This window comes from Desmodus rotundus, chromosome X (assembly GCF_022682495.2).
Source record: "Desmodus rotundus isolate HL8 chromosome X, HLdesRot8A.1, whole genome shotgun sequence".
NCBI classification, from domain to species: Eukaryota; Metazoa; Chordata; class Mammalia; order Chiroptera; family Phyllostomidae; genus Desmodus; species Desmodus rotundus.
In genome coordinates, this window is record NC_071400.1 from 41,135,293 (window position 1) to 41,147,549 (window position 12,257).

At 38.8% G+C, this 12,257-nt stretch overlaps 1 protein-coding gene across 7 annotated transcripts in view; it reads right to left on the reverse strand.

Moving 5' to 3' along the window:
* Window positions 1-12,257, reverse strand: part of LOC112321362 (nuclear RNA export factor 2) — a 61,584-nt gene that overhangs the window by 18,410 nt on the left and 30,917 nt on the right. The window lies entirely within an intron of this gene.

Genomic DNA, 12,257 nt, shown 5'->3' on the forward strand with positions numbered 1-12,257 from the left:
AGTTGCATAATTCTAGATGCTGTTACATGCAAACTAGGCTGAATGAACACTTATCGTACTATTTGAGGGTCCTTCTGGGAATCCCTCATTGTCGTATTTCCATCATCTTCATGAAGGTGGAAAGGCTGAGGCTCAAACCCACCATATTCATAATGAAGTTTCCCCTTGGCAAAATGCTGGAAAGAACCCCACATTTTCTTTTTTTCCTTATGGAGAGCTACCCCATCATTGTATTTTGAAATTGAGAACAAAAAATAAAATTGGGAGACCATGTACCAACCACATCTTGACCTAACATTATGGTAGGGCAAGCCAAGTATCAAACTGCTTGAATACAATAATCGCACAAACCCCAGAGAGCAAACTCCTCTCCCTCTCTAGATATGATAGTCTTACTTGATAGATGGCATAATCAGGGAAGAAATCTTGAAGTAGGGGTAACTATGTTGAACCATTTAGAAATTGAGACAGGATTTATGGAGAACAAAAGTATAAACATTTATGGGTTATATACTAGGAAGGCATCCGAATCTTGCCTTCTTTCAGGCCTCTGTAATCTAACAACCCTGCCACAACCTGGTAGGCAAACTCTCATACCTCCCAAACACAATCAGCTATGAAACTTATTTCATTACTAATTAGCAAGCTGTACTTCCTTTCTTCTTCCTTTCTTCTTTTTCTTTCTTCCTTCCTTCCTTCCTTCCTTCCTTTCTTTCTTTCTCTTCCTTCCTTCCCTTTCTTCCTTCTCTTTCTCTTTCTCCTTCCTTCCTTCCTTCCTTCCTTCCTTCCTTCCTTCCTTCCTTCCTTCCTTCCTTCCTTCCTTCTCTCTCTCTCTCTCTCTCTCTCTCTCTCTCTCTTTCCCTTTCTTCCCTTCCTCCCTTCCTTCCTTCCCTCCCTATAGTCCAGGCTTCAATGTCAGCTGAGACTGATTTAACAGCCTCCTAAATTGTCCCTCTCCCTCCACCCTTGCTCTCAACAATATTCTGTTTGAAATATTCTGAGTAAGCTTTCTTTTTGTTCATCCAGAAATGTATTTCAGCTCAGGGGGAAAGTCTTTCTAATTTCTGCTCTTTTAAAACAAGGATCTCAACAATGAACTGGAATGATGGTGTCAACTACAAGTGTTCAGATATTTTTCTATTTGCTTCTGTTATAGATATATTTGATTGCATTATTGTCAGAGAACATACTCGGTATGATTTCAAGTCTATTAAATTTGTTGAGGTTTGTTTTATGGCCCAGGAGATAGCCTATTCAGGTGAACAATGCATGGGAAATTGAAAGAAATGTATATTCTGCTGTTGTTGGTTAGAGTATTCTGTATATGTCATGTAGATTCCATTGTTATATTGATTATATTATTCAGATCTTCTATATCATTGGTGATTTTCTCTCAAGTAATTCTATTACTTGTTGAAAAGAGGGTTTTGAAGCCCTAACAATAACTGTTGACTTGGCCATTTCTCCTTTCAGTTCCACCAGTTTTTGCTTCCTGTACTTTGAGGCTCTGATACTTGAATGTGTACACATCTAAGATCCTCATGTCTTCCTGGTGGAGTAATGCTTTAACCATTATATAATATTCTCTTTGTCTACTAATTTTCTTTGCTTTAAAGTATACCTTATCAGATATTATGGTCTCAGGTGTTGGGAACCGCCCTGCCTGGTTTCAGAAGCTGTAACCCCCCATGGCTAAGGCTGAGTGAGAGACCTTGGGACCATAAGCCACTAAAGAGACAAAGCTTATCTCCCTGGCAGGGGCACTGCCTCTGCCCCCTTTTACTTCACCCTGCTTGGCCCCGAGTGGATGACCAGTTAGCCAATGATGGGAAAGATTCCTCAAGGAAGGGATGACCTAAGACAGGCATGGTCACTAAGGGGCCCTAAAGGAAGGACCTATAGAAAAGGGGAGTGATGGACCCTCGCCCCTCAGCTTTGACATAGCTCGAGTCCTCATTCTGTCTGTAAGAAGTCTCCTAATCTCTTGGCTGCCCTACTTCCCCTGCCTGACTTAAGCTTGAAACAATGCCAGAGGTGGGTGCAGCCCTGTGCTGGAAAAGGCACGTTCCCCGGGGCGATCAGGCCTAAGAAAGAATACATAAAATCCTGTGAAACCTGCTTTGCTAAGAATGTCCTCAGTTTTCTGATAAGGGTCAAAGCATGAAATGAGTTTGTTTCCAAAAGTTTTATAGCCCTTTAGCTAACTGACTCTGACTCAGAATAAGCCCTCATAGATCTTTGTGTTATCTATTGTTTATCCTTACTGCCTGACAATGACTGATGAGTTTTACCTGTATTCCTTTTATTGAACCCAATAAAAGTCCATTGAGGAAAAGGCTCCTGGCCCTTCTCCTTTGAGAGATTGGTCACCTTTCCTCCCCAAGCAGATCAGGTCTTGGTAGACTTATTTTCATCCATGATGGACAGGCAGAGCTCCCCCCCGCCCCCCACTCAGGTATATTTCTAAAAGCGTTTTGGCTATATTTCACACTGCATTCACTCTTAGCAATTTCCTTTTTCTTTTTATTTAGCAGGCATTGTGGTAGAAGCAGATATCCTACTTACAAAATTGGTGAAATAGTGCTTGGTTTATCTCACAGGTTTGTTGTGAAGATAAAGTAAGATCATAAAATTACACAGAACCTGGCACATAGTATACCTTCAAATGAACAGTAGTTTTATTATTATTAGGAAGCACCTGGACAGCCTTGCTTTAAGATTAATTTGAAATACATTATTTTTTAGTTTTCAAACACTCAATGTATTTAAAGCATTTTTTGACAGTGCTGCATGCAGTCAGTGTTGAAAGGCAGTAAGAGCTCCAACAGATCTAGATTTAAAGGTTATCCTCCAGCACTCCTTACATATAATCTCTCCCAGTTTGTATATACCAGGGCTGTTGTTTATCCTCTGAACACAATGTAACCAGTGGATGGCAGGGCCTCATGAAAAGGTTAACTATAGCTGTGATTATTATTATTATGGTTTATATTTACAAGATATCTTAGCTTGGGTACCCCAAAGTCAGATCATGAAATGAAGGCTTGAGTGCAAGTAGTTTATCTGAGAAGTGATCCCAGGGAGCAGTGGTAAAGAACTGAGGAAATAGAAAATAAGAGAGACAACTAATGGAAGGTATTGAGCTCATCCCTTCCACCTTTCCAAACCAAGGGGGTCAAGAAGTGCAGTACTATTAGGTGCTAGGAAGAGAGGAAAAATGGAAATACTTGGAATGGTGTAAAAAAAACAAAAACAAAAACAAAATGGACAAGGAATTCAAATACAAATCCTCCAAAAAAGATATACAAATAGCTATCAAGTACACAAAACTATGCTCAACATTATTAGACATTAAGGAAATGCATATAAAGCCACAGAAGATACCATCTTAAACCCAGTATAATCGCAAAGGTGTACAACACAAATATTGGTGAGGATGCAGAGAAACTGGAACCTTCATACATTGCTTTTGCAATTGTAAAATGGTGCACCCACTTTGGAAAAGAGTTTAGCAGTTCCTCAAAAGTGTTAAACAGAGTTACCATATGAAGAGAAATAAAAGCATACACACACACACAAACTTGTACACAAATGCTTAGCAGCATTATTTGTAAGAGCCTAAAAGTAGAAACGACCACAATGTCCATCAGTTGATGTTGGATACAAAAAATGTGGTATTTCCGTACAATAAATGTTATTCAACAATTAGAACAAAATGAAGTACTGACACATGCTACTCCAAAGATGAACCTTGAAAACACAATGCTATGTGGAACAAGCCAGTTACTGAGGACCACAATTGTGTTATTCCATTCTTGTGAAATGTGCACAGTAGGCAAATCCATAGAGAGAGAAAGTAGATTAATGGCTGACTAGAGCTTAGGAGAGGAGATGGAGAGTGACTGTAATGGATACAGGTTTCTTTTTGGGGTGAAGAGAATGTTCTAAAATCAATCATGCTGAGAAGATGGTGGTAGAGTATCTGGAAGTTACATTCACCTCCTCCCACATCAGAACTGGAATTACAACTAAATTAAAGAACAATCAGCCTGAATAACCAACCGAATACAAGCTGAACAGAAGTTTTATAACTAAGGATTTACAGAAGCCACATCAAGACTGTAGGAAGGACAAAGGTGCACAAAGGGCTGCTCCGCACCCACATGTAACAGCTGAGTATCCAGAAGGATATCTCAGCTGCAATGGTTACCCCTGAGGAACATGGAGTCTCAACCTCACACTGGACTCTGCAGCCTGGAGAAACAGACCCAGGAAGAGGCACCCACATAACATCTGGCTGTGAAAATTAGCAAGGATTTTGTATGCCAGGGAGAGATGGGAGTCTGCTAGAAACCCAAATGACCTCTTAAAGGACCAACACATAAAATCTCGTTTTCAGACACTCACCCTTGGCTTTGGCAGAGGAAGGGAGGACTGAAGCAGACTGGAGTCATGTAAGGACAGATTGGGTTGTATGGCTCTGGGGAGAGAGCTGAAGTGACAGCCAGTAGGGTCCCTGTGCTGAGTCCTTCTCCCATTACCACCCACAAATGCCACCTTTCCTGGGTCAAGCAGTCCCCTCCAAACTGCACTAGTCCCAGGGAGCCTGCATAAGACCTACCTTCATGACTCACTGTCACATGGCCTTGCCAAGCTACTGCCCTGCAGAGGAGTCTGTTGCCTGACCCTGTGGTATATGTACACTTTCTTGAGGGGACCTTGAGGGAAAACACTGCAAGAACAGGAGCAAAGTTGTGTGGCAATGGGGCAGAGGCCATTTCTCCTGCCCCCTTCAGGATACCACAGAAACTATCACATGCTGTGGGTGCCAGAGCAATGGCACGTAAATCTCCACTGGCCATAGAAGTTGTGCCTTGCACTAGAGAAGCAAAACCCCAACCTCCCACAGAGCACAGTAGTGGTTACCCATCCCCTCATGAAAGATCTACTAGACACATCAGGAGAGAACCACTAGCTCCACCCTCCTGACTCCCTGAGGCCCTGCCCTGCTGAACTTGCAATCTGTAATATTGTCAGCATGCTGTGGCTGGCCTAGTTCCTGGTGCAGAAGACTCTCTAGGAGGTCTGGGCACACTCTGGGAAAAACTGAGTTGTGTGGTTCTTGGCTGGGGGCCATTTTCCCTTGCACACTAGACCAGAGCCACTAATCCTGTGCAGAGTCCGTCCTTCACATGTCCAAATCTTGGTCTGTTTGGGAATGAGAAACACTGCTGGCTTCACCCTGATGAATACCTGAAATGCTGACTCCCCACAAAGGTCTGGGCACCTGGCTGGTGGCAGCTAACCTTTGTGAACTCTGAGACTGTTGCTGAGTGGTCTCAAACCCAGCACTGAGTTCATCATTAAATATGTATCAATCTGGTGAACACCACTTGCCCCTACTTGGTGACAAACTGAGAGAGTCCCTCAAGTAACTCACTATAGCCAGAGGCTCTTTCAGTGACTGAGCCTAAACAGGCAGCTCAAGGCAGAAGCAGATCTCAGGGAGGCTTGGGCCTTTGGCCAAACTGCCCCTGGGCTCAGTGTTGGTGGAAACCAGCCTTGATACACAGCTTGGATGCTCCCGTGCACACCCACACCCAGCAGAGGCAGCCATATACTGTAGATGATCACTTTGTAACTCCAAATAGGTAGCCCAGGGCCAGTTACAGGTAACGCTTGACACTGATGTCACTGTAGTTCCTCCCAAGTGGCCCCCAGAACCAACATATCCAGTGGTTCAGAACAAATCAAAGCATGATGCAATTAACTTCATGAATGGCACACAAAAAGGAGATCTTATCAGGCACCAGAACCTGCTAGAGTGAATTTAGATTTGTAGAGTCAGCTCCTGCACAGGAGCTTATACATTACAGTCAGGGTCAAACCCCATAGCTAGCCAAAAAAGTAACCCCACCCACAGATGGGCCAACAGCAATCAAGACTCAACTACAATTAGAGGGCTCATATAACACAAACAAGGAACATTTCTGGAGCACCTAGCTCAGGTGATCAGGAAGAGTGCACCATAAGACACCACATAAGGCCAGAATACCAAGACTGGGAGACATAGAAGATCTATCTAATACACAGAAACAAATATATAGAGAGAGCCCAAATGGGAAGACAAAGAAACATGCCCCAAATGAAAGAAAAGGAGAACTCCCCAGAAAAAGAGCTACAAGTATCAGAGGCCAGCAACCTACCAGATACAGAGTTCAAAACAATAGTTATAAGAATGATCAAGGAACTTACTGAGAACTTCAAGAGAAAGATAACAACCATAAAAAAACGTAGAACCCATAAAAAAGAACCAGTCAGAAATGAAGGATACAATATCTGAAATGAAGAATACATTAGAAAGCATAAAACAGTAAATTGGATGATGCAGAAAATCAAATCAGTGATCTGGAAGACAAGGTAACAAAAACCACAAAATCAGAACAGCAAAAAAAAAATTATAAAAAATAATGATTTTTTTTCAGGGACTGTGGGAACAATATGAGGCAAAATAACATCCCCATCTCAGAGGTACCAGAAGGAGATGAAAGAGAACAAGGGATTCAGAACCTATTTGAAGAAACAATGACTGAAAACTTCCCTAACCTGGTGAAGGAAATATATACACAAGTCCAGGAAGCACAGAGAGGCCCAAACAAGATGAACCCAAAGAGGTCCACACCAAGATACATCATAATTATAATGGTAAAGGTTAAAATCAAAGAGAGAATCTTAAAAGCCACAAGAGGAAGGCAGCTAGTTACCTACAAGGGGGTTCTTATAAGACTCTTAGCTGTATTCTCAACAGAAATATTTCAGGGCAGAAGGGACTGGCATGAAATTTTCAAAGTGATGAAAGCAAGGACCTACAACCAAAATTACTCTACCCAGCAATGCTACTACAACTAGGTATCAAAGGAGAGATAAAAAGCTTCCCAGACAAAAAAAACTAAAGAAGTTCATTATCACCAAAATGTGTTTTAAAAAAGTGTTAAAGAATCTTCCTAAGAGGAAAAAAAAGAAGAAAAAAACAGAGGAACATAGTTATAAAGAATAAAATGGCAATAAATAAATACCTATGAATAATCACTTTAAATGCAAAAGGCTTAAATGCTCCATTCAAAATACATGGGACCCTGGCTGGTGTGGCTCCATGGATTCGGTACTGGCCTGTGAATCAAAGGGTCACCAGTTTGATTCCCAGTTAGGGCACATGCCTGGGCTGCAGACCGGGTCCCCAGTTGGGGGTGTGCAAGTGGCAACCACACATTGATGTTTCTCTCCCTCTCTTTCTCCCTCTGTTCCCTTCTAACAATAAATTAATAAAATATTTTAAAAAAGACATGGGGTAGGTGAATTGATAAGAAACCCATATATATATATACTTTTATATATATATACATACATATATATACACACACACACACACACATTGTCTACAAGAGACTCACCTCAGAATGAAATATACACACAAAGTAAAGGGGAAGAGAAGAAAAAGAAATTTCATGCAAATGGAAAAGAAGGAAAATCTGGGGTAGCAACACTTGTATCAGACAAAATAGACTTTAAAACAAGGCCACAGTAAGAGACAAGAAAAGCGCACTGGCTGGTGTGGCTCAGTGGGATGAGTGCCAGACTGTGAAGCAAAGGGCCACTGGTTCAATTCCCAGTCAGGGCACATGCCTGGGTTTCAGGCCAGGTCCCTAGTAGGGTGTGTGTGAGAGGCAACCGCACATTGACGTTTCTCTCCCTCTCTTTCTCCCTCCCTTACCCTCTCTCTAAAAATAAATAAATTCTTTAAAAAAGAGAGACAGAAAAGGACATTACATAATGATAAATGAATCAATTAAAGAAGAGGATATAACCCTTGTAAACATTTATGCTCTGAACACAGGAGCACCTAAATATATAAAGCAAATCTTGATAGAAATAAAGGGAAAGATCAACAGTAACACAATCGTAGTAGGAAACTTTAACACACCATTGACATCTGAAGAGCTCTTCCAGATAGAATATCAACAAGGAAATTCACCTTAAATAGCAAACTAGATCAGAAGGATTAAATCAATATCTTCAGAGCATTTCACCCCAAAGAAGCAGAATATACATTCTTTTCAAGTGCACATGTAACATTTTCTAGGATAGACCACATGTTAAGACATAAAACAAGTTTCAGTAGATATAGGAAGACTGAAATATATCAAGCATCTTCTCTGACTATGATAAAATGAAACTAGAAATCAATTATGGAAATAAAACTTAAACACACGGATACTAAATAACAAGTTACTAAAAAATGAATGGGTTAACAGTAAGATCAAGGAAGAAATCGAAAGCTATCCTGAGACAAATGAAAATGAACACACGATTTAAAATCTATGGGACACAGTGAAGGCAGTCCTAAGAGAAAAAATTATAGCAATACAGGCCTAACCCAAGAAGCCAGGAAAATCTCAAATAAACCATCTAACCATACCCCTAAACAACTAGAAAAAAGAACAACATATAGACTGAAAAAAATAAAAAAAAAAATCAATGACACAAAGAGCTTATGCTTTGAAACGGAAAACAAGATCGATAAACCTTTAATGAGATTCACCAGAAAAAAAAAGAGAAAAAGAGATAGGACTCAAATAAACAAAAATCAGAAATGAAAGAGAGGTAACAACTGACACCACAGAAATGAAAACTATTATAAGAAATTATTATGAATAACTATATGCCAATCAATTGGACAATCTGGAAGAAATGGATAAAATTCTAGAAATGTACAAACTTCCAAAATGAAATAAAAACATAACCAGAAAATTTGTACAGGCTGATTACAGCTAATAAAATTGAAGCAGTAATCAATAAATTCACAGCAAACAAAAGTCCTAGAGACGATGGCTTCACAGGGGAATTTTACCAAACATCTGAGTCAAAGAACTAACATCTATCCTTCTCAAACTATTCCAACAAGTTCAAGAGGAGTAAAGACTGACAAGCTTATTTTACCAGGCTAGTGTTACCCTAATTCCAAAACCAGATGAAGACACTATAAAGAAAGAAAATTGTAGGCCAATATCCTTGATGAGCATAGATGCTAAAATCCTCAACAAAATATTAGCAAACTGAATAAAAATACATTAAAAAGATGATACACTTAGATCAAATGGGATTTATTCCTAGGATGCCAGGTTGGTACAATATTAAAAAATCAATTAACATGATACACCACAAAAATGAAAAGAAGGTTTAAAATTATATCATATCAATAGTTGCAGAAAAGCATTTGAAAAAATCAAGCATCCATTTTTATTAAATATAACTCAACATAATAAAGACCATATATGGCAATCCCACAGCCAACCTCACACTCAAAGTGCAAAACCTAAAAAGCATTTTTCTTAAGATAAGGAACAAGACAGGGATGTCCACTATCACCACTCTTATTCAACATAGTATTGGAAGTTCCAGATACAGCAATCAGACAAGAAATAAAAGGCATCCAAATTGGAAAGGAAGAAGTAAAGCTGTTGTTATTTGCAAATAACATGGTACTATAAAGAGAGAACCCTAAAGATTCCACCAAAAAAACTGTTAGAACTGATAAATATTCAGTAAAATAGCAGGATATGAAGTTAATATTCAGAAATTGGTTGCATTTACATGTATCAGTAATGGACTATCAAAAACTAAGAAAACAATCCCATTTATAATTTCATCAAAAAATAAAATGCTTAGGAATAAATTTAACCAAGGAGGTAGGAAAAAATCTAAGAAGATACAAATAAATGGAAGCATATAACATGTTCGTAGATAAGAAGAATTAACATCATAAACATGTCAATACTATCCAAAGCAATCTGTAAACAAAATTCTCATCAAAATACCATGGTATATTTTACAGAATGAAAAATATTCTGTAATTTTACATTCTGTATTTTACAGAATGAAAAAACAAATAATACAAAAATTTATGTGGAACTGCCTAGAGCAGTGTGACTTAGTTGGTTGGGCACTGTTCCACAAAGTGAAAGGTCCCTGGGTTTGATTCTCAGTGAGGGCACATACTTGGGTTGAGGGTTTAGTCTCAGGTCAGGGCTCCTAAGAGAGGTAACCAATCAATGTATCTCTCTCACATCGATGTTTCTCTCCCTTTCTTTTTCCCTTCCTTTTTCTCTCTCTAAAACTAAATAAATAAAATATTAAAAATTTTCATATGGAACCACAAAAACCTTCCAAGTGCCTCACAAATATTGAGAAAGAATAAAGCTAGAGGTATCACACTACATGATATGAAACTATACTACAAGGCCATAGTAATGAAAACAGCATGATAGTGGCATAAAAACAGACATATAGATCAATGGAACAGAATAAAGAGCCCAGAAATAAACACCTGCCTTTATGGTCTCTTAATATTGACAAAGGAGGCAAGTCCCTGCAATGGGGTAGGTAAGATAGTCTATTCAATAAATGCTATTGGGAAAATTGGACAGATATGTGCAAAATATGAAACTGACCACCTTCTTACATCATACATATGTATAAACTCAAAAAGAATTAAAGACTTAAATGTTAGACTCAAAACCATAAAAATCTTAGTAGAAAACATAGGCAGTAAAATCTTCAGTATTTCTGGTAGCAATAATTTTTCTGACATATCTCCCAGGGTAAGGGAAACAAGCAAGCAAACAAACAAACAAGCAAACAAAAAACAACAGGACTGCAGAGGGGATTGGAGAGGGAGATAACGGGGGAAAGAAAAGGGGAAGGGTCATCAAGGAACATGTGTGAAGGACCCATGGACAAAGCCAAAATGGGGTAGGACTGAGCAGGGGAAGGGAAAACTGGTGGAGGGAAGAGAAAAAAATAAAATAAAAAGAACTTAAGGGTGATAAGGCTCGCTTAAAAGAAAATGGAAGATGGTCTGTTAGGGTACATAACCTGCTGTCTTCTCAGATTGCCAGCCATTTGAATAAAGAACCCATAAAGATTCAAATAAATATGGTGAGGGACAAATACCAAATGATCTCACCTTTAACTGGAACATAATCAACAGAAGAAAAAAGCAAACAAAATATAACCAGAGACATTGAAGTTAAGAACAATCTAACAATAGCCAGGGGGCAGTGGGGAGGGGACAGTGAGGAGAGGGGATTACAGGAGCTACTATAAAGGACACACGGACAAAATCAAGGGGGAGGGTGGAGGTGGGGGAGGGAGGGGGGTTGGGCGGGGGGGGGGTGGAGGGATGGGGAAAAAAGGCACACAACTGTAATTGAATAACAATAAAAATTTAAAAAATAAAAATAAACAAAAGATTCAAATAAATAAAAATTTAAAAATGAAAAATTTTTGTAAAACAAAGGAAACTATCAACAAAGTGAAAGGACAACCCACTGAATGTGAGAACATATTTACCAATGATATATCTAATAAGAGGTTAATATCCAAAATTTATAAAGAACTTATACAACTCAACATCAGAAAAACAAACAATCCAATTAAAATACGGGTAAAGGACCTGAATAGACACTTCTCTAAAGAGGACATGCAGAGGGCCCATAGACACATGAAAAAATGTCCAGCATCACTAATCATCAGAAAAATGCAAAATTTTTTAGCCACAATAAGATATCACCTCACCTGTCAAAATGGCCATCATCAACAAATCAACAAACAAGTGTCGGCAAAGATGTAGAGAAAAGGGAACCCTCGTGCACAGTTGGTGGGAATGCAGATTGTGCAGCCACTATTGAAAACATTATTGAGGTTCCTCAAAAAATTAAGAACGGAACTGCCTTATGACCCAGCAATTCCACTTCTGAGGTTTCATCTGAAGAAACCCAGAACACAAATTTAAAAGAATATATGCACCCTTATATTCATGTCAGCATTATTTACAATAGCCACAATGTGGAACCAAACCCAGTTCCCATCAATAGATGAATGGATAAAAATATATCCAATGGAATATTACTCAAGCATAAAAAAATAATAAAATCTCACCTTGTGTGAAAGCATGGATGGACCTAGAAGTTAATACACTCTGGGAAATAAGTCAGTGAGAGAAAAACCAATATCATATAATTTCACTTACTCCACATTTTGCTGTGTATAATTTTTTGCCCAAATTTTTGAGGGAAAAATAAGGATGTGCATTATACACAGGTAGTACTAATTCTGTATCTATATAAATGTTTTTAATTATTTTATTTATGCTTCTGTGTTAAAAGTGTAACTCCAGAAAGCAATAAAGATATCTGTAT